Source organism: Haliotis asinina, chromosome 10 (assembly GCF_037392515.1).
Source record: "Haliotis asinina isolate JCU_RB_2024 chromosome 10, JCU_Hal_asi_v2, whole genome shotgun sequence".
NCBI classification, from domain to species: Eukaryota; Metazoa; Mollusca; class Gastropoda; order Lepetellida; family Haliotidae; genus Haliotis; species Haliotis asinina.
Window position 1 is genome coordinate 50,077,383 of NC_090289.1, and position 25,999 is coordinate 50,103,381.

Here is a 25,999-nt window from a genome sequence, read left to right on the forward strand (position 1 = left end):
ATCATATTTAGCGCATAGTACATTTGTTGCAGCTCTAGTATACACCATACTGGTTGTAGCAGACATACAGCAACTGGGTTGCAGCAGACATACAGTATACAACATACTGGTTGCAGCAGACATACAGTATACAACATACTGGTTGCAGCAGACATACACTATACAACATACTGGTTGCAGCAGACATACAATATACAACATACTGGTTGCAGCAGACATACAGTATACACCAAGCTGGTAGTAGTAGACATACAGCATACAACATCCTGGATTGCAGTATACATACAGTATACACCAAACTGGTTGCAATAGACATGCACTGATACAGTACACAACACTCTGGATACTGGTGGCAGTCATACAGCATATCAATACAGTAGCTGTATGTTGGTGTAGTAGCACCCTGACACACAGCCTGCAACAACACACTTTGCTGGACCACAAAATATTGTTGAATGCAGCAGTGCAACAGTGACTCATAAGATGCTTTTGCTGGAACGAGCTTCACAGATCAAGTTTCTATGAAAAGAGTTACTTCAATGCAAGAGTTGTTCTTGGTGCTCCCTTTCTTATTATCTATGTTGTATCAATGGACTTATCCTGACAGGGCTTTTTCTGCCAGCTGTATGCATTAATGTCCAACATCTGGGTATGTACACATAGCAGTACCATTTGGTCTCCAGGTCTTCCTATGAGCACGCCTAAACATGGACACACTTGAAAAATGTCAGGAATGAGAACAACCATTTTTTTTCAGGAATGTCCCCAGAAAGGGCAGTTGCTTTAAAACCTAGAAACAATAACACTTTCTACTAGACAGTCAGTAAAGGTAAGAATGCATTTCATGTGTGGTGACAAATGTAACCAGCCATGAACAGCAACACAGGCAGCTATCAAATATTTCTTGAATTGCTAATGTACATTGGTACAGTGGCACTTGCAAAATCACTTGCCCTGATAATTTTTCCACTATTCCACTAATATTTTCTTGTTGATTATTTTCAAAAAACAATATAATTAACAATGGAAACTCCACTGGACACTGTACAGCGTGACCTACAAATTAGCTTGCCTGACAGAAAAAACACTAGACTGGGACATCGGGCCATGAGTTATTTCCACCCCTGTATCAGTATTTCAAAGAATGTTTCAAATACACAGGTACCATAAAGATTCTCTCTGGAAGAGACTATTCAAAGATCTTTATAACATGTGAACAATAGATGCCTAATTTGTTTATGCACAAAATTATGAAAGGAAGGACCCACAACATTTCTTTGCGAAAAAGCACAATAACCATCACAGCATTGGCCAGTCCATACAGATTTGGTTTGCAGAATAACTCAACATCTAACACATGCACACACACTGTTCAACTTCAACATTAAATTTCTTAAACTACATGACACAATAATGAGAGTTTTCCTCACAAATATAGGGGGCATAAAATCATTCACAAAACAGAGTTCTTCCCATCCTGCAGTTCTGAGAATTGTTTCATAAAATATCTGTGTGTCTGTAGTTTTTTTTTTATTCCATTGTCACAGTAGAATTGAAGGCTACAAAATTTATCAAAGTCAGGCTTCTATCAGTGCTTAGACTGTTGCAAACTTTTGTTGAGAAATAGATGTTTTAATCATCTTAACATTCAGATCACATTGTGGAATGGGGCCCCAAGTCATGGAGTCAGAAGAACTGCCTTTAGCAATGCCTGTTTACCCCTAACAGTCCCTAGTTCACAGTTTCGTAATATAATTTAGAAATAAAGTTCCGTCAAAAAGCAAAAGTTTCAATCTCAGCATAATACTAAAAAAACATGAAAATGCTACAATACTGAAAGACTAATGTATCTTTTGTCTAGCTGAGCTTTGTTTTGTAAGAAATATTCTCCTAGAAAAAAACATGTTGGTCAGGTGAGCTAAATAATTACACAATTAGGTATGAAAGGTGAATTACTATTTTAATTAACTAAAAGTCATACGCAAAATTTATGAATGACAGCAACTCTTGAAATACACAGGATTTCAGTCTTGTGAAAACAAAAGGTGCACGATCAATGCTCTGTGTAATAACACACCAACAGTTCATTGCAATCTCTGGCTGGCTTCATCTCATACTGCCCATGGACAACCTGTGATGATACATGCTAACACACCTTTAGTGAGAGCTTCAAAGAGCATTTCATGCATACAAACAACATCTTACCTTGCAAATTGTAAGAAGCTATGCCAGATATCTTGAATGCTTTTTGCATAATAACTTTGCATTTAAACTACACACCTGTGTGTGTAGGCACTAAAATTCAATTACCTACCTCCAAATGTCAAGGAGTGACTTAGCAGTCAAAACTGAGTTACCTCCCTTTGGTCACTAATTGCATTTTGTTAAGCTGAGGTTGAAAATGAAACAGAAACTTTCACAAAGACCAGGTGGAGAAATTACATGTATATCTACTTTAGCATTTTGTTAAATCATATTTAATTTTGTAAATTGACAAGAAGAAAGAAGGAATCTTGTGATTCAGATGCTAATATTTTTCTCTGTTATAATTATCCTTAACAGATTTATGTACCCTTGCAGACACTTGACAAGGTAAGTTTTAGGGCATATTACTAAATGTAGAAATGTACAAAAATTGTTGATGTGTACAAAACAGCTCAAAACAAGAACAGTCTTGGACGAGTTTGTATTCCAAATGAGAAAGTCAATAATGATTAGGGAAGCCAAACCAACAGTTATCAGGTCACATGTCACTAGTTTGTTATACTTGTTTAGTCCTTATTATGTTTTAAAAGCACATCAGGAGTGAGTAAGCATAATACCAAGTTACAGCTTTCTACTCTCTTCAGCTAATTTTGTACTCAAAACCTGAACCCTGAAAAGCAAAACAACACTAGTGAACGATGTGTTGAACAAGCTGATTAATCTTTCTCCGTTCTTATCAATGTCACTGGAAACTATGAGGGGCACATCAACACAATTAGCAGTAATGATTCAACCCTGTTAAACCTGCTTTGATATAGTAATTCAACAAATAATATTGCTGGTAGTGAAACAAACCTTTGTCCATAAATATATACAGAACACATCAAAGCTGCGTTATTTTGTTTTGTATTATCTAAGATGACAGAAGTTTCTGAAAGAGAATACTTACAATGGACATGCTATATTGTCAGCTGATTATTCCATTTTTGTACAATAGTTCCATGATCTGTATTCTTAGACTGTAGTCAAGAACTATGAAAGAACACACAATAAACATATAACTTATTATAAGCACTACCAATTCTGGGACTTTACTGGTATGCCAGAGATGTTATGTGCGTAGTTAATGGCACCATGATGTTTGATGACAGATTTGGGTCACTTGGAAATAGTTCAAAATGAATATATCAATTAGATTGGCCCTCACAGACCTGTACAAATAAACTACAGGTTATACTAATAAACTGCAAAAATTATCATGGATGGGATGTGACTCATCACTATCAAAATGGATTCCAAAGGTTCATACAGAGAGGCCAATTTATGAACAATAATTCTGATATTTTGGTAATTAATTGCTAAAATGCTGATTAACAATAAAAATAAATCACTTCAAATTCTTTACTTTGCTTTTTCAGTCATTTTTTTCTTCTCATGCTTTATTTGATACCATGGTCAAAAATACAACTTATTTATGTTAGCTAACAAACCTCATTATCTGTAAGTGTAACTGATTAAAATGCCACAGTTCTCAAACACATTAAATGTAAATAAGGTCATGTGAAGAAAGTGTTCCCATATCTACTGTCACATCAACATTGACCAACATGACGATAATTAAACAATACGTAATGATGCTATTATTGATCAATCTGTACTGATAACCATCCTTAACAAAATGGGGCATGGACCAGTGTCAGACTGTGCACAAGTAAGGATGAAGAAAACATAATGGAACTGTTATTGTAAACTGTACAAGATAAACCCGTGCGAAACTAGTCATAAAAATGCTTGGGATCCTGCATCCACTTACCTAAAAATGTTCAAAGCAATAAACAGGTCAAGAGAAAAGACCTGAAAAATGCTAAATTTATATCATCAGCCATATGGCAAGCTTGTAGACAGGTCTGCAAACAGGATATTTCAGTGAGTGGGAGGGATATGTTAACAAAGCGTGCACTGCCAGTATTCCAATTCCAATTGAATCCACTGGTCGCCTGAAAGGCTAAAGGGCAATGCTACAAGAAACTCAACAAAGAAATTAAGGTTTTGCCAATAGTCGTGAAGAAGTGTCATCTTTCAGCTCTCGCCCACTTTGACCATTTGGTATATAATACACAAATGTGAGAGTCTGTAGAAAATGCCACTGATACAATACAGACCTCCTACCTGACTTTCAAACATTATTGATTGAAGAAGATGGACTGTGACATCTCTAAACACAAGTACTTGCTGAATGGCATTTGGTAAGATAGGGAAATATACTAGGTTCTGACATCATAAACATCACACATGCAGCCATCTACATTCCCATACCAACTGCACATTTTCCAAAAGGAAAGGAAAGTCATAGATTATATTACTGATAGATATATATAGTGATGGATAAATTAACTTATCTTATCCACTTTAGCAGACATATGTACAAAGACATGGAAGACTGGTTTTCACAACTGTCTCGAAAAATAACTTCGGTATCTGTGAAACATTCCATGGATATACATAGACACTATTAGACATATTAAAATGGCAAATTGACAGGTGAAGCTTTCTTATGAACCTCATCAATCACTCAATTACTGATTGAGCACACAATTTGACTTACTGACTCTACATATGTTTTGTATCAGTTTTCCAAATATCACTGGTAACCCATCTTTCATATTTCACACAATGAATGTTTTAAGTCTTTATCACACAATACGAATGTACTATTTTGGAAGACAGCTTTCGAAAACAAGGTCATGAATGATTAAGAAATCAGAATGTAGAATAATTACAAAGAACTACCAAGGGCATGTATCCAGACAAGCCGAAATCATACTTTGTAGCCATGGAAGCAACAATATTAGAATGAAAGTATAATAGCGTCAGTGCACCAGTACTGTAACAAAGAACTGGGTCAGAATTATCTATCTGGCTTAATGTCACTTCCTCATAATTACATCAAAATGTAAGACAGTCAAATCTGCATCATAACGAACTGTTGGATATCACAATGCACACATTTATACAGTAAATGACGATGACTGCTTTCTATGGTAAAGTCAATTAAAAAAATGAAGTCTTGAATTCAGTAATAATAAACAAGTCTGATATTATATGTGTGGAAGTGACAGAGTTGGGCTTACACTGCTTCAGACTGCAATTTAATTATTTCACTTTGTCAGTTGAAAAGCCCAAAATGATACACATAGATGTTGACCACTTTGTTGAAACCCATGGGCACAAAAACTAAACTGACAGAAAAAGGCACAAATCTGGGATACAAATGAATGCAGATCCTTGTACTTTACACGGGTCACAGTGACCCATCCAACTCTGCAAAGCATGTTCATCAGGTGGACATTACTCCTGTTAAGAATAAAAATGTGGTTTATTCATATTCACGTTTTCACATACACAGTGTGGGTGTGTGATAAAAGCTATCTTTAATATCTATGCTTTGCAAACACGCAACAAACACAGATTCTTATCAAACTGCAGGTAACACTTCCTGGTTACCTGACACATGATAAAAAATATACACATTAAATGCCACAAGAAGACAACTTGAGTTTGCTCTAACTGGCCCAAGTTTTCATTACATATTCCAGTTCAGAGGTCACATGAGGCAGTTAATGGCTAGTTCCCAGTTCATGGGCGCAGAATGCATTATCTGCAACAGATAATTGTTAACTGTGAGAATGCTAGTTAGTTATTTATCATGATTACAGAAGATGTTTGTATGTGAGAAAGGGAGATATCAACATTGCATTGTTTACAAATTTCACAAGCAATGTTTTGATGATAAAGGAAAGTTCAGTCATTTGTTCACAAATCGTGTCATGAGGATTGTGAATCTGGAATGATAATTAACACAGAGCCACCAGCAATGTTAAAATCGTGCCACCCTAAGCTAAGCAGGTCCTCTTGTGTATTCAACAGTCAGCTGACAAGGTTGTAAACACACTGACAGCGACATGTGAACTACCAGACCAATGCTTCTGCCTTGCTCTCCCCTCAGCTCCCCCTACCTAGTCTATGCAACTGGCAACTAGCGCATGACTCATGATCAAAACACAGTCTGCCTACGTACAACTGATCTGGCTAAGTCAACATGACTAAGTTCATCGAGAAAATCAATGATCAGTCTCCCATACCCCAGAAACACATTTCCCCACTCAGCAGCCCATAATTACTCGCTTTACGTTAGAATGCTGCAGCCACACACCTTGAGTCAGTTGTAAGGAAACAGTACGACAGACAGAACTGGGTCAATACATGCACCATGGCTAATAGCCCTGCAATATGACAAGAAGCAAATAAGGGTCAATACGGCCCTTGCCAGTAGTGATTCAAAATCTCAATATCTTAATGATGAGGCAGAATCTTCTCTGCATAGATAATGCATCTGCAAAATGATGCTTTTATGAATACAAGTTGCAGCTAGACAGGTAGATCAGCAAGCCAAGGGTTGTTAGCTCACCTGGTCAAATTCACGATGCAACAAATGAAATGCTCATGCTACTTTGCATTTCCACAAGAAAGCATGTTATGTTGCCATCCCAAGATTAGTCTACAACCAAAATAATAACCAAACACAAGTAACATATTCATATTCACTCAAAAACATATGTTCCAACTGTTTGAAACAAAATGTAAATCAAGAAAGAAACATGCTGAAATCACAACATATGTCATATTTGGGATTTCACTTTCTTGGTAAAGTACAAATTCTAGTACTTTTTTTTGGTTGAGTCCCATCCGGGATTCGAACCCGCACCCTCAGAGTCAGGCACCTAATCGCCAGCACACAAAGTCAGCCGCCTAGCCCGCTCAGCCACCGCGACTTCCACAAAAATGAAAGTCGGACAACTGGTAGTCTAGACTGCGTACTTTGTGTACCCCTCTGATGGCTTCTGATAGATTTAATCTGTTTTCAAATACTGCAATGAAAGAAATTTTCACAAGTTGCTTTTAGTTTTGCTTCATTTATTGTAATACAATTCTTATTTATGATTTTGAAACTTAATACATACTGGAAAATCCAAATATGATCCATGAGATTGAAGTAAATTGGATTAAATAGCTTTTGTGAAAAGTAATGTCAAAAGGATTCCTACAATAGCATGGTTGGCTTAAGAGAACTTCAACCCAGTGTTATTTTGACCTACTGTATATTACAAGCACTTATAAAATGGCTTTAACAGCAAAGTAATACATCAATGTTCTGTTGTATTTTAGCGAAGATGCATTAATAACTTTGTGTACTTTCCAGTTCATATCTCTGACATTATGTCATCAGTCTGCATAAGAGATGATGAATGGAACACAAGACAGCATCTGAGATGTGTATAAAAACAATTAAGACTAATAAGAGCACTGAGTGAAAATTGACAAATATGAAGAGCTCTCCTATACAGTGAAAAATAGGGTGATGAAGATAGGCTCATTTAAAGAAATTTTGTTAGAACTCCACACAATCATCATGGCGTGGACTGGATACAGTGAGTTAAATTTTCTCCAGTTCTTTGTATATATTTTTCATTTATGTGACAGTGATATTTGAAGATGGGCTAAAAGATATGAAAAAGTATTACAGATAAAAATCAATTAAAATATCAGCATTCTCCAGTTTCAGTATAACACATTCAATACTTATTAATGATTCAGAAATATATCCAAACAGAATCATCAAAATGAACAAAATACAATTCAGAAATGATATCATCAATCAGATTTAAGTGATTCCTGTAATTCTATGAATGGCATTTTATAGCATTAAAGAACTGATTAAAGCTACCTTCATATTATTCAAAAGCAATGTAATGAAATGAAAGCCACTAGTACAGTTTTACAACAAGTGATGTGACACCACTTTTGCATACGGAAAAAAGTGATTGAAATCAATCAAGAAGTCAAGAGGTCCTTGTGATCAACACAAATGTCAATACATTTAGGGCATCAATGACCATTTCCAATACTAACAAATGATGAGATTTCATTTCCACTCTAACCCACCAAAACTACAACAAAAGCCAACAATTTCTCCTTGTGCATAAAACTTTTTGCCCCTGTCATAAAAGGTCAAGGAAAATACAATAACTGGAAACATTGTTTAACAGGTTTAGAGACTCTTCTGTAATAACATCGCTACCTTTGAGATCACAAGCACAGTTTACATATTATTTCAGAGTCAACCAATCATGTTTCAGGGTGTAAAATACTGAAGAGAACATTTGGTTGAGTTAATAAAACGTATTTCAGACAACTACTACAGTCGCTGTCATCTGATTTATTTCCAAAGAAATGTATTATTGTAACAGGGGATGTTATGAATATACTCAAAACATCTGAAAGCAAAATGTCCAATTCTTCACAACGATTTGTTATTTGAGCTTGTAGGGACATACCAAGAAAACATGAATACAAGGTGAACATAGGAAGATGGATGGATAACCTGCATGGATATTTGCACGACCCTCCCTGAAAAGACAAAATACAAACAAATGTTGTTATTTTTTCAATGTTGAATTATTATTTTTCATGACACACTCCTAATCCTCTTATAAATGGCTGGTCCCACTTGTAGAGGTGATATAAAGCATCTGAATTCTGTAGTAACCAACCTGAATGTGAGGTTCCATTAACGACAGACTATTTAGTCCCAAGATAAGTGTCAGTAGCATGTAAGTCTGGTCTATAAAACTCTTGAGCTTTGCAATGAAACAATTGTTAAACAGAAAAATGCCAGCCTTTTCAAAACAGTATTTCTTTTTATCAGCCATGTTAGTAGCCATAAGAAATCTACTGAAGATAGATGTTTGTCTGTCAGCACTCTTTGCACAGTCTGGCAAATATTTTCGTGATAATATTGCGTAAATGTTACACGATTGAAATACATGTAGCTGTGATAATTGTTTCTTAATCTTTACTACTGTTTGTCTAAATAGAAAAGTGTTTCCTTTCTTCACTATTCTCCATACCATTGCTTTTTTAAAAACTTGGACAGTTGGACATAACCATTTTTGAGAATAATTTTCCTGAACACTTTTTGTGTAATGTTAAGCTTACGTGTCATAAGCTTGTATGTACAGTTCTGAAAAAATGTCAATGCTTTAAAACATGAATTATATATTTTACCTTTCATCTATGCTTCAGAAGGCTTAGCTTGGAATTCCTGTTGTAGATAATTTATCTTGATCAGTTGGGAAGCTGACTTAGTAACTTGTTCTTTTGCTAGACCCCCCTTTTGTTTATGTCGTCCTTTATGTTAGCTTTCCTATTGTTATCATTAATAAAAGTAATCATCAAGCACTGTTGGTAAAACTTGTCATAGCATATTAAGCAAACTCTACTGAAGCAATCTAAGGGTGACATTTGTACATGTTAGGGAGCAGTTATGGCATATTTCTGGGTTCAGTTCTTCATGTGGGTTCAAGGTGTGAAGCCCATTGTGATATACCATACATATTGCTAAAAGCAACAGAAAACAATGCACATTTTCATGTGTTTGGACTGCGGGGAAGCCCATTGGTTAAAGTGTTCACTCGTCACACCAAAGGCCTGAGTTCGATTCTGCTAAGGGGTACAATGTGTTAATCCCATTTATGGGGTTCCTTCTCATGATATTGCTGGAATATGGCTAAGAGTGGCATAAAACTCACTCATGCTGTCTTTGTGTATAACAGTTTTCATGTTTTCTTATATAAGGATTCACATAAAAATATGACATGTATTCAAGTGGTCATTATTTTTTATACACTTGTACATCAGAAGTCTCTGAAACTGGCCCACCACCTGAAATGACTGACAGGTCCCGAAGTTCCACTGTATCTGAAGTTGTGCATCACAAAGTACCATTTCACTATCCAAGAGATTATAGAAAGATAGAGTAAGTGAATAAGGCCACATGCCACTGTTAACATTAGATTACAGTTGTCAGGAGATAACTGAAAGTAGACAAAATAGAATGTAACCAGCTGGTAAGCAGTCTATCCCAGACACAGCATTGACTGAAAAGACATTGATATTAGTTTCAGAATGGCACCGTTTCAGGGCAGGAACTGTTTTCAGACAACAGAAACTTCAAAGGGCATGACAAACCTCACCAAGACTAAATCAACGGTCTCCAAGAAGACTTTCTCATTCTGTGTACAAGTTCTGGGTGCTTACTTGCTGATAGTTGATCTTGTTTCACTTTGGTATACCATAATCAATGTAATTAGTGCCACTCACCTAATGATCAGGAGAGTAAACTACTGCATTTAGATAATGAAAGTGAAACCTGTTGATTATCTGTCTGGTAAGGTCCAGTCCAATAATGGCAATAGTGTTGAAGTACAATATCTCAATAAGCAATCCTGTCCGTCATGGTATCCCAACAAGGCTTCAGATTACAAGCAGTGTTAAAAGCCTAAGCATGAAGGTTATGTAGTCCTAATTGTAAGCCTTATATTAATCCAGGTATCAATGGAGAAGACCCCAAGCAATAAAATCTTTGGATGACATATTCGGTTGACTCTTTTAGCTAAAGTTTGGATATTTACTTTACTTCGGCTCCTAGTCACTGATTGGTACAAAAGTGAATATTTGTGACCTTGAGGTGAGGTGAAATAGGCTTTAACGACGAACTTCAGAATATTTCATTCATATGGCAATGTCCATGCATGTATATGTATGGCTGCTTGTACTAGCTGAGAGGTAGGCTGGTTTTATGCTTTTAAATTATAGTGCTTGTTCTCTGAGAATGAGATATCACGCCATCCTTAAGCATGAATACCCAACTCTGACACATTAAACTGACTCAGAGTTGACCAATCATTGTACCATCAACGCCAAGCACAAGGCAGGAACCAACAAGTATCATGTTTTAACCTGTTTTGGTATGACATGGTTGGGGATCAAACCCGTGTCCTTTTGCTCTCTGGGTGGACGCTCTAATCACTACACTACAAAGGCAGTTTGTCGGCTTGCTGCTGAGCATGTAAAGTTCAAATTTCAATGAAATAAGTCCCCCAGAGCTCCAGATAAGCTTTTTACATTGTGGGTATGATACCCGTACTTTTGAAACTAAATGGAAATTTCCATTTTCAAGTGGGTATCTACATCCATGATCTAGGTATTCATTTCAAATAAGTACAACAGATGCAAGATTTTCAATTCAATAATAAAACAAGCATTGTCACTAAGGTAACATAATCATCTGCCACAAATCATAAAATTAAACTTTAAAAGTAATGAAAATGAAGGTAGCAGTTTAAGATGAAGTTAAATGCACCTTCCCAAGATAAAGCTTGGTAATAAATAAGTAAATCCAGTGACCAGTTCTTGAGATATCGTGTTGACAAGCTTAACATGCAGGTGAACATGCTGAAATCATCAAAGTGTCTTCGTGGCCTTGAACATAAGTAAAGGTCATCAAAATCTACTGGGCCCTGCACGTTCCTTAGATGAAGCTTGATGTTGAATGTGAAGAAAATCCAGTGAACAGGTTCTTGAGTTATCTCGCTGACATGTTGAAATCTTCAAAGTGTCGCCATGACCTTGAAGAGTAGGTGAAGGTCACCAAACTCGACTTGGGCACTGCACCTTCCCTGGAATAAGCTTGATGCTGAATATGAAGAACATTCTGGTAATGGTTCTTGAGATAACTCGGGTAAAATGTTTAAGTCCCCTTGTGACCTTGAAATGAAGGCAAAGGTCACCAAACCTGACTGCAGCCTGTCTTTTACTATGAAGAACCCAGGTACCAAATATGAAAAGAATGTAGTGAATGGTTCTTAAGATATTCCAATTTGAATATCTGATATTTGATATTCCAGACTGACAGTCTCATACTATATCCACTGCTTCACACTACATGCGCTGTGGGGGATGATTTAGACAAAATCCATCCAACAATGCCAAATTATAGCTAATACAGCTTTATAATAGTGTTTTGAAACTTTTCTTGAAAGAGTTCTTGTTGTGATTATGGTTAAATGCATTGTCAAGGGCATTATGTCACATATTCATTCTACTGGTCAGGCCTGCGTAGAAATGGGGAGAGCACTCCACGCTAAAATCGCGTTTCCACGTGCCACAAGTCACATGACCTATTGACACACGTGCAATTGATTATCTCCGTAGCAGAGAAGAGTGTCATCTCAGAAAAACATGGTTTTATGGTTAATTATTCGTTAATTTGCAATGCAACGACTGTCAAACATTCAGAATGAACATGCCATTGGAATGCTGAATACAGGAACGTCTGTCACTGATGTTGCGAGGATTATGGGATACAGTCGACAGACCATCCATAATCTCCAGACACGTATCCATCAAACTGGCACCACAGCTGACCACCCCCGTCCTGGTCAACCACGTGTGACGTCACATGCAGAAGACAGACAGATTGTCTTATGTCATTTGCGTAATGTTTGTCACTCCACATCCACTGGGAATGTATTGTTTGGAAGTCGAGTGACTGCCCAAACCATTCGAAATCGCCTCCGCTCTGCCCATCTTCATGCATGGCAACCATATAGTGGACCACAGCGTAAACATGGTTATCTTGACACATAAATGTTACTGTCTGTTTGGCTGAGTGCTCTTCTGAGCTGCAATACACCCCACGGCCAATAGGAACTCATTCCGTACTTCGTTTTTGTTATCTCAAATAACATTGCATCATGCATGGTGCACGGAAATTACTGATGTTTTACAGATGCAAATGGATGGAAGGGAGATAACTCTAAATCTGTTGGGTTTTATTTGTGCCGTCTGCCATATCTAGCAATAGCTACGAATAAATTGCCTCGCATTCTAATAAATAAATTTTGACAAAACATTCAAAAGTAGTGAATTATAAGAAGGGGAGTTACATCATGGCGACTTACCTAAGACAATACCTACAGGAAAAAACAGCTAGATGCAAGATTTGAATCCTCTGATTCACTCAGGTTGGTTGAAGTGTACGATCCGATATTCATGCTTTAAACAGTTCAAAATTAACATTGAGGTGTTTGATAAGATAAACACATTGTTCACTGGTCCCTCAGACTCAGGGAACATAAACATCAAGGGTACCTCAACCCATGGTACTCCAATGGCCAGTGAACTTATAATCATTTAATTATGATAATATTTAGTGTGTTTTTTTCATACGCTAGCATTTATTTTTCTTGCATGTTTCAACTTTTCTATAGCATATTTTACGCAAATACGCAGCTTATCTGGAGCACTGGTACCCAAGTTGATCATAATGATATCTGCATTCAATATTCAACAAATACATATCTTAATAGCTACTTGCCAGCAACTATCACATCCTCGATATCTCCAGGGTATACGTTCCGATAAGTCTCCACTATACCCTGGATGCATCTATGGCTCGGTCAAAAACATTTATTACCTCCCTTTACTGGCTCGCATCCTCACAATCAGCCAATCAGCTAAGCCGCCGTTACAACTGAACCTGAAAGTGTCAATAAAGATAGCGGTTGCAACCGCGAAGGTTTGTTCGCAGTGCGACTCAGATTTATGAGAAATCATACACACACATTGATAGGTCCGAAATTTCAAAAAACATATATGCAAGCTCTCCTTCTGCCTCTTTCAGAGAAGCCCTGCATGGTTTGTTTTGCCAAGTTTAATCGGTTAGATAATTTAAAAACCGTAAGTGTGTCGTGATTGGCTCACTCAGCTTCCCAGCGTATACACCTGATTGGATAAAAAGTCAGCCAAGGGAGGTAATAAATTTAGCCATAGATGCATTCAGGGTATAGTGGAGACTTATCGGAACGTATACCCTGGAGATATCGAGGATGCATCTATCTGTGATTTTGCAAAGTTCATGTCAATGTTGTTAACAGCACATGACACCATTACAGTACTGTCCATACTACTACTGAACTACTACTGAACTTGGATTGGAACATTTAGTGTAACTCCAAGTTAGTTTATACATTTATGAACATTTGAATCTATTCTTGACTTAAATAAGATAAAAGATATTTTCATATGCACACTACTGGGCTACAGATATTTGACTGGTTGCTTGGGATATGAACAAAATATCTGAGCTCAAATGGTCAAGGGTTGTTGATTTCTTTAAGATCTATAGATTTATGGTCTTCAGCAACCCATGCTTGATTAATGGGAGTGGGCCACCAGACTAGTAGTTAATTTGGTTGACAACATGTCATCCTATCCAGTTTTTTAGGTCAATGCTCTGGATGTTGACCATTGGATTGTCTGGACCAGAATAGGTTATCTACAGACTACCACCATATAGTTGAAATAATGCTGAATGTTTGTATTTAACACCAAAGAAATAATAAGTCATATGGCTATGAACACAACAAAACACTTGCAAAAATATCTGACACTTACCCACTTCAGTCATTAAAACAATCATAAACAACTATTTTGTTGTTATTTCAGATGATGGAAAAAAGCACAACAGTAATTAAAGTCAACATAAAAATGAACGCGAAATTTTAGAAATTAAATTAGCATACCTTGCTTTGTGAAGTAGTGCCAACTTTCCAATTGTTTAATCAACGTGTTCTTTGTTTTAAGGATCACTGCTAATCTGATAATCAGCTAACATATAATGTATTTTTCAATCCTAACAAACAAGCTTAATGCAAATTGAGGGTTTACAGCATAAGAACGAAAAACCACAGGATATGGAACCTTGGACATGGCAAAAGGATCTACTCAAAATGCCACATAGAAAAATATTAGTAGGAATCATCGAGAAATATACATATCTGATCTCCTTTTCATGTTTTTAGCATTCACATAGATCCCTAAAAATAAGCATATCTATTTTGACCAGGCCAAACTGTTTCATCATTCCCAAATATTGAAACTGAAACCAACAAACCATCTGACGAAATGCCCAACTAAACTGAAGACATGATCTAAAAACAGTCTTAAATCATACATGAATTATATAGAGTTCATTTTAATGACATTTCACTGGTTTGGGATTTTTCTTGCGACCACTGCTTCTAACATTAAAGATCAATCTAAACATACAAATACTGACATCTTAACACCCCCTGCAGAAACCAATACATCCATGACGGGCTTCCATGTCTTGGCCTTGGCAACGGAAATGTAATTAAAATCACGTCACTACTATCACTTCAAACAACTATCACATACATAGTTCACTGCAAGTTAGTTAAAATTTCACTTTGGATATTTTTCCTGTTAGAGAATTAGATTTATATCTGAATGTAAATGTAATTCCTTCTGAAATCCAGTGTGCAACATAACTAGTGGCAGATAGCAAGAATCTATTGTAAGTTCATGATACCATTTGAAATTGCCAAACCATCAATGAAGGCATCTATGACCGGTTTCCTGATAACCTGACATACTTTTACCACATGCCCTCATTGATGCATGCTCCATATATCTTCCATGAAGTGCCAGCAAATGTGCTGTGTATCAAATTGCAAAAGGATATTTCTACTGCCTGAAATGAGACAATCTTAATATTTTATTCAAGTGATTAGTTCAATGACAAATTCCAGTAGAGCCATACTCCATGCCACAAAGTTCTTTAATAACAGATATTGAAACCTGTTGTGTGTATCAACAATGATGTAAGTTGTAACACATGTACATTTGTGTACAAATATTCTTTTAAGCATGGTAATGAATCTTCCACAATTAACGTCAACTCAGGTAATCAAGTTATGAGATCAGTTAACTGTATGGGACATCAGTATATATTACATAACCTTTGCTCTTAAACCTGATACCTCCTTTACAAATCACTTTTCTTCCTGGAGGTTTTTTATGCCAGTAGTGAAATGGAGTGGAGCTTCCCTTTCATTACAAGTATAAGCAATCACATATTTAACAGCAATAGCATTAACTAAAAATCAGCAACACACAATGCTTCCAATCCAGATATCTCGCAAAACAGAGATAACGAAAGTGATATCCTAAGTGCAATGATCTATGTTGTATCTCACAATATCCAGGAACCAGGAAGTAGTCAGGATTCCTGGTAATCTTATTGGACATTATTCAGGTTTAGCCATCAAGCATTTCTGCTACTCTTCAAAACATTATTCATGTCAGTAATGATTCTTCTTGTTCAAATTAAACAGTGTAGAATTCAATGACATCAGTATTAATAAAGCACACCTATGAAATAAGACATTTTCTCATGGAAGGTACTGTATATTTAAGGGAAGACCATACCACCTAAGCTGGATCACATAAGACTAGATCAAGACGACCTAATCAGTACCAAGTGCAACAATGAGACATTCTCCTGTGCAGTGATGCCAATCACTGGCTGCTAGATTGATGTACATCAAACTATACATAGACAAACCATGTGGATTTTGAAATAACTGAATCGCACATGCTGGGATCAAAAATGGCTCACTCCTAGTTCCCCTTGACCTTACTTTGACGATGTGATCATCGCACGTTTTGGGCCATATCGTGAGTAAAGTTATAATTTCACAATAAGTAAAGGCAAATCATAAATACCTGTCAGCGACGGACATTACAATTAACTAGAATATCACAAATATAACTGTAACTAGTGTGAAAATCTAAATTATCTTAATAAAAATACAATATAAAAACAGTCTATAGATCGCCAACAACTGAAGGCAGATCACCATACTAGGGACTAAGGGGACTTTCAGTGCCTTTGCTACTTGCATGGACCCTAGATAGACTTTCACCATCCCTTCATCTGCTGGCAATTGTAGGAACAAAAATGGTATGTTTTAAAAACCTAGTAAGGTTAAATTAAACATTGAAAGTGTTGGGACTTACGTATGGCACGAGTTGAATAAAAACTTCCACCGGCACTCTTCAAATACTCAAGCATATACCTCACAGCATACAAACTTTCCACATTCTGAAGAATGCAAGGGAAATAATTATTCTAGTTCTCATCAGTCTCAGTATGATATTCCACAAGGGGTGGGAATGACAACTGCAAGCATTTATCCTCAACCATCTTACTCCCATTTGAACAAAAATGCAGTCTATTCCGAAATATTTTAGTCTGCATGTTGAAACTTAGCTGTAACTGCAAGGAAAATTGCAATGCTTTATGATGTCATATACCAGCAGGTTGAAAAGTATTTCATAGTGTAGCGGCCACAAAATTTCCGAGTCCTGTGCTGGGAACTGAACGACAGACTTTCTGATCCGAAGTCGGACGCCTTGTCCACATGACCAAAGACGTTAACGTCAGCTATCTGACAAGGTAAGGATGTCATATTTGGGATGACTCAACGCCCTGCTACATACTCCCCCGTCAACAGAAGGCATGTCCCAGGTCACATAGTTGGGTACTGAGGCTTATTTTGTTCAAATTTGATATGAACCTGCTCAGCCCCACATTGGGCGCCAATGTAGCGGCCACAAAATGTCAGAGTCATGTGCTGGGATTCGAACGACGGACCTTCTGATCCGAAGTCAGACGCCTTGTCCACATGACCAAAGAGGTTAACCCCATCAGCAAGCTCACAAGGTAAGGATGTCATCTTTGGGATGGCTCCACGCCCTGCTACAATAGCTTTACTATCTTGAGTAATAGTTTCATCATAACTGATCAGTTAGACTGTTTAGAGTTCAAAGTTTACTACTAAATTACCCAATCTAAGAGAAGCCTCTTAAGGCATGTACAAGCAGTGTTGCAGTGTTCACGAATAGTGTCTGTCCCTTTGACAAATCCGGCAGATTTGCCAACGGTCAGACAGAAGTCCTCAACCTGCTGGCTCCAGTGTCTGACAGAACATATCACAATAACTTTGTCTGAAGTTGTTATTTGTGGCATGTGACACTTGTTCACTTTTAATAATAAATTAATGTTTAAATTGTTTGTCATTACATAATGTTAATAATTTCAATGCCAATAATGAGAACTGATAAATCTGAAATGTGTGTTTAATTTTATTCTGTGGGTCCTGTGAATTTTCAGTGGGTCAGACAACCATATGAAACTTACAGGACCCAATGTCCTGTTACTGTGAAACACCATTCATGAACACTGGTGTTGTGAAAAAAAAACTTCAATTTTTATGTTTCTCCAAGATTTGAACATCATCAGGCTCTAATGAACAATCTGGATTAATAGTCACAAATGGCTCATGAAAATCAAGTCAAATCACTATGGCAAGCAAACTACAGAATACAAAATAATACAGTTCGAGGAGTATAAAACACAACATTAAAAAAATTATCTTTCTTGTCAAGTTTAGCTGGTTGGTGTTGATGGCAACAATCATCTGGACTAGACAAATTTGGATGTCTGCTTTACCAAACTGCCTTGCTTCTTTTGGTGCTTGTCCATTTGATTGATACCACATACACTGTCATACAGACACTGTAATAAGGTTATGTTACAAGTATACTTTATGTTGTAAGGAGAGTTTGGTCAGTAAATGACCTGTGATGCAGCTCCATCACCATGATTTTGAGAACACCTGAGGGGAAATATTACTTGGTGTGGTACTTTTATTTTTTTATTCCAATTCAAGTGTGGTGTTCTGGTGAATGATCACAAACCAGAACAGGGTCATTCGATGGTAGTGTCTTCAGTTCATGAACTTGTGCATGTAAACACATGGCAAAGCACTTACACTGAAGTGAAGTAAACATAAAATCTCAAGTTGACATTTAAAATCTCACGTTACAATCAAGCACCGAGCGAATGTTACATTATTTTCCAAAGAAATAATGCAGGAAAGTTTTATTTTGAGACAAGTGTGTACCTGTGAAGGTACACAGGGAAAAAACATGACAATACATGAAGTTATGAAATAAAAAGAAATGCCATGTGACAGCGAACACCTCAACAACGCTGGCTGTTGATATTTCTTGCGCTAACGCTCACCTGACAGCGGCACAAACGTTCACTTTAGACTAACTGAATAGATTCGGACTCTCGGATGATGAATAATTACCTGTAACTGCCCTTTGCAATCCGCCTTGGATTTTCTCCTAAATCGAAGTTTATGTGATCCGATGATGCACTTTTTCAATGTGAAGCATGCACTCTCCGGTAAAAATCGGTGTGGAAAATTGAGGGACTGTCAGGGAAATAAGGTGTTAGAAGCTACACAATTGTGTTAAATTTCTTCTGTTTACATTGTCACTTTCTGTCATGGTAAAACGAGGTCCGAAAGGCCAACAAATCCTGGCCTGAAAGTAGAATACCTGGCTGGTACGATAGATGTGCCTTTCTCACTGAAAAATGGCAGGCGAGTGCTGTTGTGACGTCACAGGAAGTAGCGTTCACGCGCGTGACATCATGAGCTTTGCTGTGGGGGCGCTTGCTCCAAACAGTAGCCAGTTCGTATCTCATAAACGTATTCTCGAAATCGGATTCGGCGAAATTAAGCATTTCCAAAGCTGTTATTATAATGTCATTTATATTAGAATCTGAACATCGATTGCAGTGTCTGTTTCACCAAGCCTGCTTTGTAAATATATCTTACAAATATGTTTATATGGCGAAAACAAAATTTAAAGACGATATTGAAAAAACAATATTGATAAAAGTAACAATATGTACATGTGTGGGACGTGAGATTGTTTCCAGTGATGCAATGCATTTGTTTTTAAATACAGCTGTCTGGCAATGGAAAGAAATTACTCAAAAACTGTATTTTAAATTCATCACTACCGAATAACTATTTCTTGTTTGTGTCATCACAGTAACCTTCAAACGTATTGTCGTCCAACAGCAATTTGCATCATCATATGTTAAGACATATGGACTGCTTAATAATCGCAGTGCACCTTCCACCATATCACACACACACGAGCGCACGCACATGGATGTATTACATAATCTAGACTCAATACACACCTAGAGTGACATCGGTCTTAAGCGTGGATATTGGAGAGAAAGTGATAAAGACGTTGGGGTACGATTCACCAAGGAGTTCTATAATAGGGTCCGTGTGTACGATAAGTTTATACAATGTATATTGTAATGAACGCCCGTAGCAACAAACATGACTGATTCCATGTAAAGCACGCCATCTATTACACGCAACGGTCTAAATCTGCATAATAAAACACGAATAGCAGTTCCCACAAGCAGCAACACCGGACATCGTTATTTTGAAGAACTAGCATTGAATTTTTAAAAAACCTTAAAGAAATTAGATATGAAGTACATTCATAACAAAAATAAATATTACCCTCAGTCGAATAACATTGTTGAAATACGGGTGACTAATCACTGCAAGGGCGTGGCTGGTTTCATCGCATCACTGCACATCGCGAGCTACTAGAATCAGCTAATGTATGCGTGCCCGTAGCGTTATATCTGAGCATAGGAGAAACATAAAGTTAGTACATGTATAACATCGTAGAAAGCTCGGACATTAGCCTTAAAACGTCAGATAGACAGGTGGAAAGGTAGTGAGAAGAGCGAATAGATAACTACATACGTGAATAAGAAGTTGAAATGAATACTGGATTATTCAGACGGACAGACAGGTGGATAGAAAGACGGATTGACTCGCAGACGGATAGACAGGTAGATTGGCAGACTGATACATAAATGGATTGGCAGACGGGTAGGCAGGCGAATATAAATCCGTACAGACAGGAGGATAGGCAAACGTTTAGTCAGTTAGATAGACAAGCAGGCAGATAGATGGATAGACAGGTGGATAAGCAGACGAAGAGACAGACATATGTGCAGACGGGTAAGCAGGCGCATAGATGCCGGACAGACAAGTGGAAAGAAAGTGGGATATACAATTGGATTTGTTTAGATAGATAGACATGTAGATAGGCAGACGGGTAGACAGGCGGATAGTTACACGGATAGACAGGTTGATAGAAAGTCGGACAGACAGACTGATAGACAGGTAGATGGACAGAGTTGCAGATACAGACAGGTCGATAGAGACATGGATAGACAGGTGGATAGATAGACATGTGGAAAAGCAGACGGATAGGTGGAGAGGAAGGTGGACAGGGAAATGGATAGACAGGTGGATAGGTAGACGGTTAGACAGGTGGACAGAAAGCCGGACAAACAGATGGATAGGTAGACGGATAGATGGGTAGATAGCCAGGCGGATAAAAAGGTAGGTAGGTAGACGGATAAACAGGTGGGTAGTTAGACGGATTGCGAGATAGATGAATAGACAGGTGAATATGTAGACAGATAGATAGGTGATAGATAGACGGTTAGGCAGGCAAATGGACAGGCGGATAGACAGGTAGACAGGCAGAAGAATAGCCTGGTCTGTAGAAAGCCTGACACGCAGTTGTATCGGTTGACAGACAGACAGCCGGATAGGAGACCTATAGATATGCAGACGAACAGACAAGGAAATAGGTAGATCAGTATACAGGTGGGTAGGTAGACGGATAGAGGCAGATAGGCAGACGAATAGACAGGTAGACGGATAGATAGGTAGACGAATAAACAAGTAAAGAGACATACAGATAGGCAGATAGACTGGTAGACAGGCTGACTGATAGATAGCTGGGTTGATTTTAGAGACAGATATGTCGTAGTCAGGTAGATAGATAGATAGATAGATAAGACACAAAGGACATGCGGACAGATGGATATTATATGAGACAGAAAGGCGATCGATAAACAAATAAACAAGTGAATAGCTCAACAAGCACAAATAACTTAAGGGTAAGCCTCCCGATGACCCTGTGCACAGCTACACAATGAGACAGAAAAGACGGGTAGGCAGTCAGCTAGACGGACCAACAGGTAGATACACAAGAAAATACATTAAAAAAGATTATATTAGATGGATGTATATAAGGAATCTGATTGCCAGGCAGAAAGATAAACAGCTTGCTATATAGGGAGGTAGATAAACTAGATGGATAGACAAGCTAAGAACCACGTGGGCAGGTGGATGGATGACTGGTTTCTGAATGGAAAGAAAAACGAGATACAACTGCAAACCTTCCAGCGATTTATTAAAATACCAAACATAACTATCATATGATGACATAATTGTTGTAACAACCCCACTTCTCGTTTGACAAGAAACACCAATAGTCGCCAGCCACTGAACCGGACCGTGTCATTTGAGCGGTTAAGCTGATTGTGTCGTCAGAGTGACTGACATCGCAACGCCGGGTATCACACACACACACACAAATCCATTCATCCCATCGATATAAACAGTTTGTGCTGGTGGGATCATACCTCGCCATCTTCAGGAACGATAATCCAATCCCTAGTGATCAATATGTCAATAGACGTGTGTAGTTTGACACTAGTACTTATCGAAGACTGACTCGTCTATGCCAATTAATGTACACAGTAAAAACTTAATAAAGGACCCCTTGTATTTTTTGCAACGATAGGTTTTCAAAACGTACCTAAAACTTCTCGTGGTGGCCACGATGGAAAAACATGAGTTTTTCTGACCCGTATAATTCTTTGAGTCTGCATATATGTACATCGCTAACAGTGTCGTAAAACAAGATGTAGTCACTGCATCACAGCAGTCTCTTACATATATTGGCGAACCCTTGATCCATAGTGGTATTGTATTGGGATTGAGTCTGCAGAGTAGACATGAAATTTCCGCTGCTGCCAGAGTACATTCAATATTAAAATCCCATGTCTTCATGACACCTTAATCCCACTCCACACACCCAACAAGCCCTAAGTGGGAGTGGACTTGTCCTACAAAGCGATGTTAATGCTTAGATGATCCCAACTCCCATACTTTAACATCGGTGAACGGTGTGTTTTGAGGACCGGCGCCAAGCTGTCAACGCACTTTTTAATGGAAACGATCACTTAGATCCGACTTTGATGCGTTTGGGGAACGCAGGGCGGACTTCTGTCCCTTTTTTGTACCAGGATTTGCTGGTCGTGGGTTCCGATCTCAAATGCGTTGATAATGGCCTAGGTTTGTCAGGCTGTTAAAGGTGTCAAGTTAAGTATGTCTTCCACCTGGGCGAAGAACATGTAAGTCATGTGTCAGAGCATAGCACATGGATCGGGTTATGAGACACGTATCAATTTGTCACACAAGCATCAGTTTGTAAGACTGGACCAGTTTGTAACACATGGATCTGTCTGTAACACATGCATCAGTCTGTAACACATAGATTAGTCTTTAAGACATGTCATGTGACATATTAATCTATAACACATCGATCAGTCTGTAACACATCGATCAGTCTGTAACACATCGATCAGTCTGTAAAATATGAATCGGCCTGTAACGCATTAATCAGTCTGTAACACATCGATCAGTCTGTAACACATCGATCAATCTGTAACACATCGATCAGTCTGTAAAATATGAATCGGCTTGTAACGCATTAATCAGTCTGTAACACATCGATCAGTCTGTAACACATCGATCAGTCTGTAACACATCGATCAGTCTGTAAAATATGAATCGGCCTGTAACACATCGATCAGTCTGTAAAATATTAATCAGCCTGTAACGTATATATCAGTCTGAAATTAATGGATAGGTCTGCATGCCATAGATCAGCCTGTAACACATGGGTCAGTCTGTAACACAGAGAACAGTTTGTACCCCATGGATCAGTATGTAAGACGCGTCAGTGTGAAACATGAATTAGTCTGAGAGACATGGAGCGGTCTTTCACGCACGAGTCAGTCTGTAACACATGAATCAGTCTATAACACATGTGTCAATCTGTAACGCTTGTAACGCATGATCAGTTTGTAACACATGAATCAGTTTGTAACACACGTGTCAATCTGTAACACATGAATCAGTCTGAAACACACGTGTCAACCTGTAACACTTGTAACACATGATCAGTTAGGAACACATAAATCAGTCTGTAACAGATGGGTCAGGGTGTAACACATCGGTCAGACTGTATCACATTAATCAGTCTGCAACACACGTGTCAACCTGTAACACTTGTAACACATGATCAGTTAGGAACACATGAATCAGTCTGTAACAGATGGGTCAGGGTATAACACATGGGTCAGCCTGTATCACATTAATCAGTCTGCAACACACGTGTCAATCTGTAACACTTGTAACTCAAGATCAGTTTGTAACACATGGATCAACCTGTAACACCCGGGCTAGCCTGTATACCAAGGGTCAGTCTGTAACACACATATCATTCTGTAAGACATTGATCAAACTTTAACATATGTATCAGTGTGTAACACATGGATTAGTCTCTAACACATGGATCAGCCTGTAAGTCATAGATCAGAATGCAACATGGATCAGTCTGTAAGAAATGGATCAATATCTAACCCGTGTCAGTCTGCAACACATTGACCTGTCTGTAACAAACACATTAGTAAAAAGCAGTGATAAACTCAGTATTAAAAATAGTATTAAAAATAATTAAATGTAACGAAAACGGACTCTGATACTTTACTTGAAAATCTAGACTTGCCACGTTTTCTAGAATTGTCTTGACCTTTCTGGTAATATTTGTTTCAGGGTCTGTATGACTGACCGCATATATGTTAGTTTAACATAATGTCTGCCACCATGAACATATTACCATGATAAGACTGATATCACAAACAATCGTAACCCTTCCTAAAGTTATTAGCACCCTTCTTCACTATTTTACATGTCTACAGAGCATCGCATTATGTATCTATCAGGCCCTTCAGAATTTTAATCTAAATCTCATTCAGTATTATCTGTTACCAACTTCTAAAGGCATAGGTTTTGGTCCCTTGCTGACATTGATTACCATACCATTCGCACCATGCAGGAATGCAGTAGATGTTTGACATGCGAACCGATATTCTCGAGTAGTAAACCCACTCAGTGACTGTTTTCACCAAGTACATGGCAGTTCGCACAGTGCTTGATTTCTTCGAGACAGCTCGGTTGTGTTCGGCCTTTTCCGTAACATGCGGGGGATTCCCTCCCACGCATTTGAGCTCAGCGAGCTGAAGGTCATGGTTTGGTGGCCCGCCAGGCTGTTTTGACGGTCAAAAAGAATACGGCATTAATAACCTAACTGAATGGCATGAACAGGATCTGGGCAGAAATTAGTTCACCCAACCTGTTTCCTAAAAGCAGCGGCAACTTGCAGAGCGGAGATCAGCGTCCATATTCCTCATCTGTTGACATTAGGGACCCTAACCGACTTGTTGAACCCTGGAGTCGTGTTGCACTCTGGGTAATAGACTGCTTGAGTGTAGGATGCATAAGAAGTCATGTATGCCACCTTCCTCTCGTCTCCCTTTCTCTAAGCCTAGTTAAACCAGATAATGGTAATGACATTCCTTTAGTTTAAAGATAAACTGTCGGGAGAAAGAAAGAATACAACTGAAAAAACAACAATCCAAAACACAAGCCTGAGTAAGTATATTTTGGCACCACTTTTAGCAATATTCCAGCAACTGGGAACAGCAGAAATGGGCTTCACACACTGTACCCCTGTGAGGAATCGCACCCGGGTATCCGACCGCCCCCCAAACACAATACGTCATCAAACTGAAAAACGTTTGTTTTTTATCATTGTTTGCCTCCATCAAATAGGGATATATGTCTGTAGTATATATGGCTTGGTTTTAAAATATCCATATCTGGTATATATACACACAGATAGAGTGTCACGTTGTGACACACGAGCGATCTACAGTGAGTGAGTGAGTCTCCTTGACAGTACGTCGGCCATATAGCAAGGCGAACTACTTTTGTATTCATTGAAACTAAACGTAGTAACAAACAGACGCCAGTTTAAGTGACAGACCCCCGGGTCTCCAGAATCCAGATAGATCGACACATATAACCTCTCACCATCTGACATCATCGTCAAAGTCTGGGCGCAATGTAACATCACAGACCAC

The 25,999-nt window shown here is 38.1% G+C and overlaps 1 protein-coding gene across 5 annotated transcripts in view; it reads right to left on the reverse strand.

Annotated features, from left to right (window-relative positions):
- LOC137298887 (cAMP-regulated phosphoprotein 21-like) overlaps window positions 1–19,456 on the reverse strand; it is a 71,627-nt gene extending 52,171 nt beyond the window's left edge. For all 5 annotated transcript variants that reach the window (XM_067831246.1, XM_067831247.1, XM_067831245.1 and 2 more), the window contains exon 1: window positions 19,131–19,456. The gene's annotated coding sequence lies outside the window, so the exon portion shown is untranslated. The remainder of the gene's footprint in view (window positions 1–19,130) is intronic.
- Between the last annotated feature and the right edge of the window lie 6,543 nt (window positions 19,457–25,999).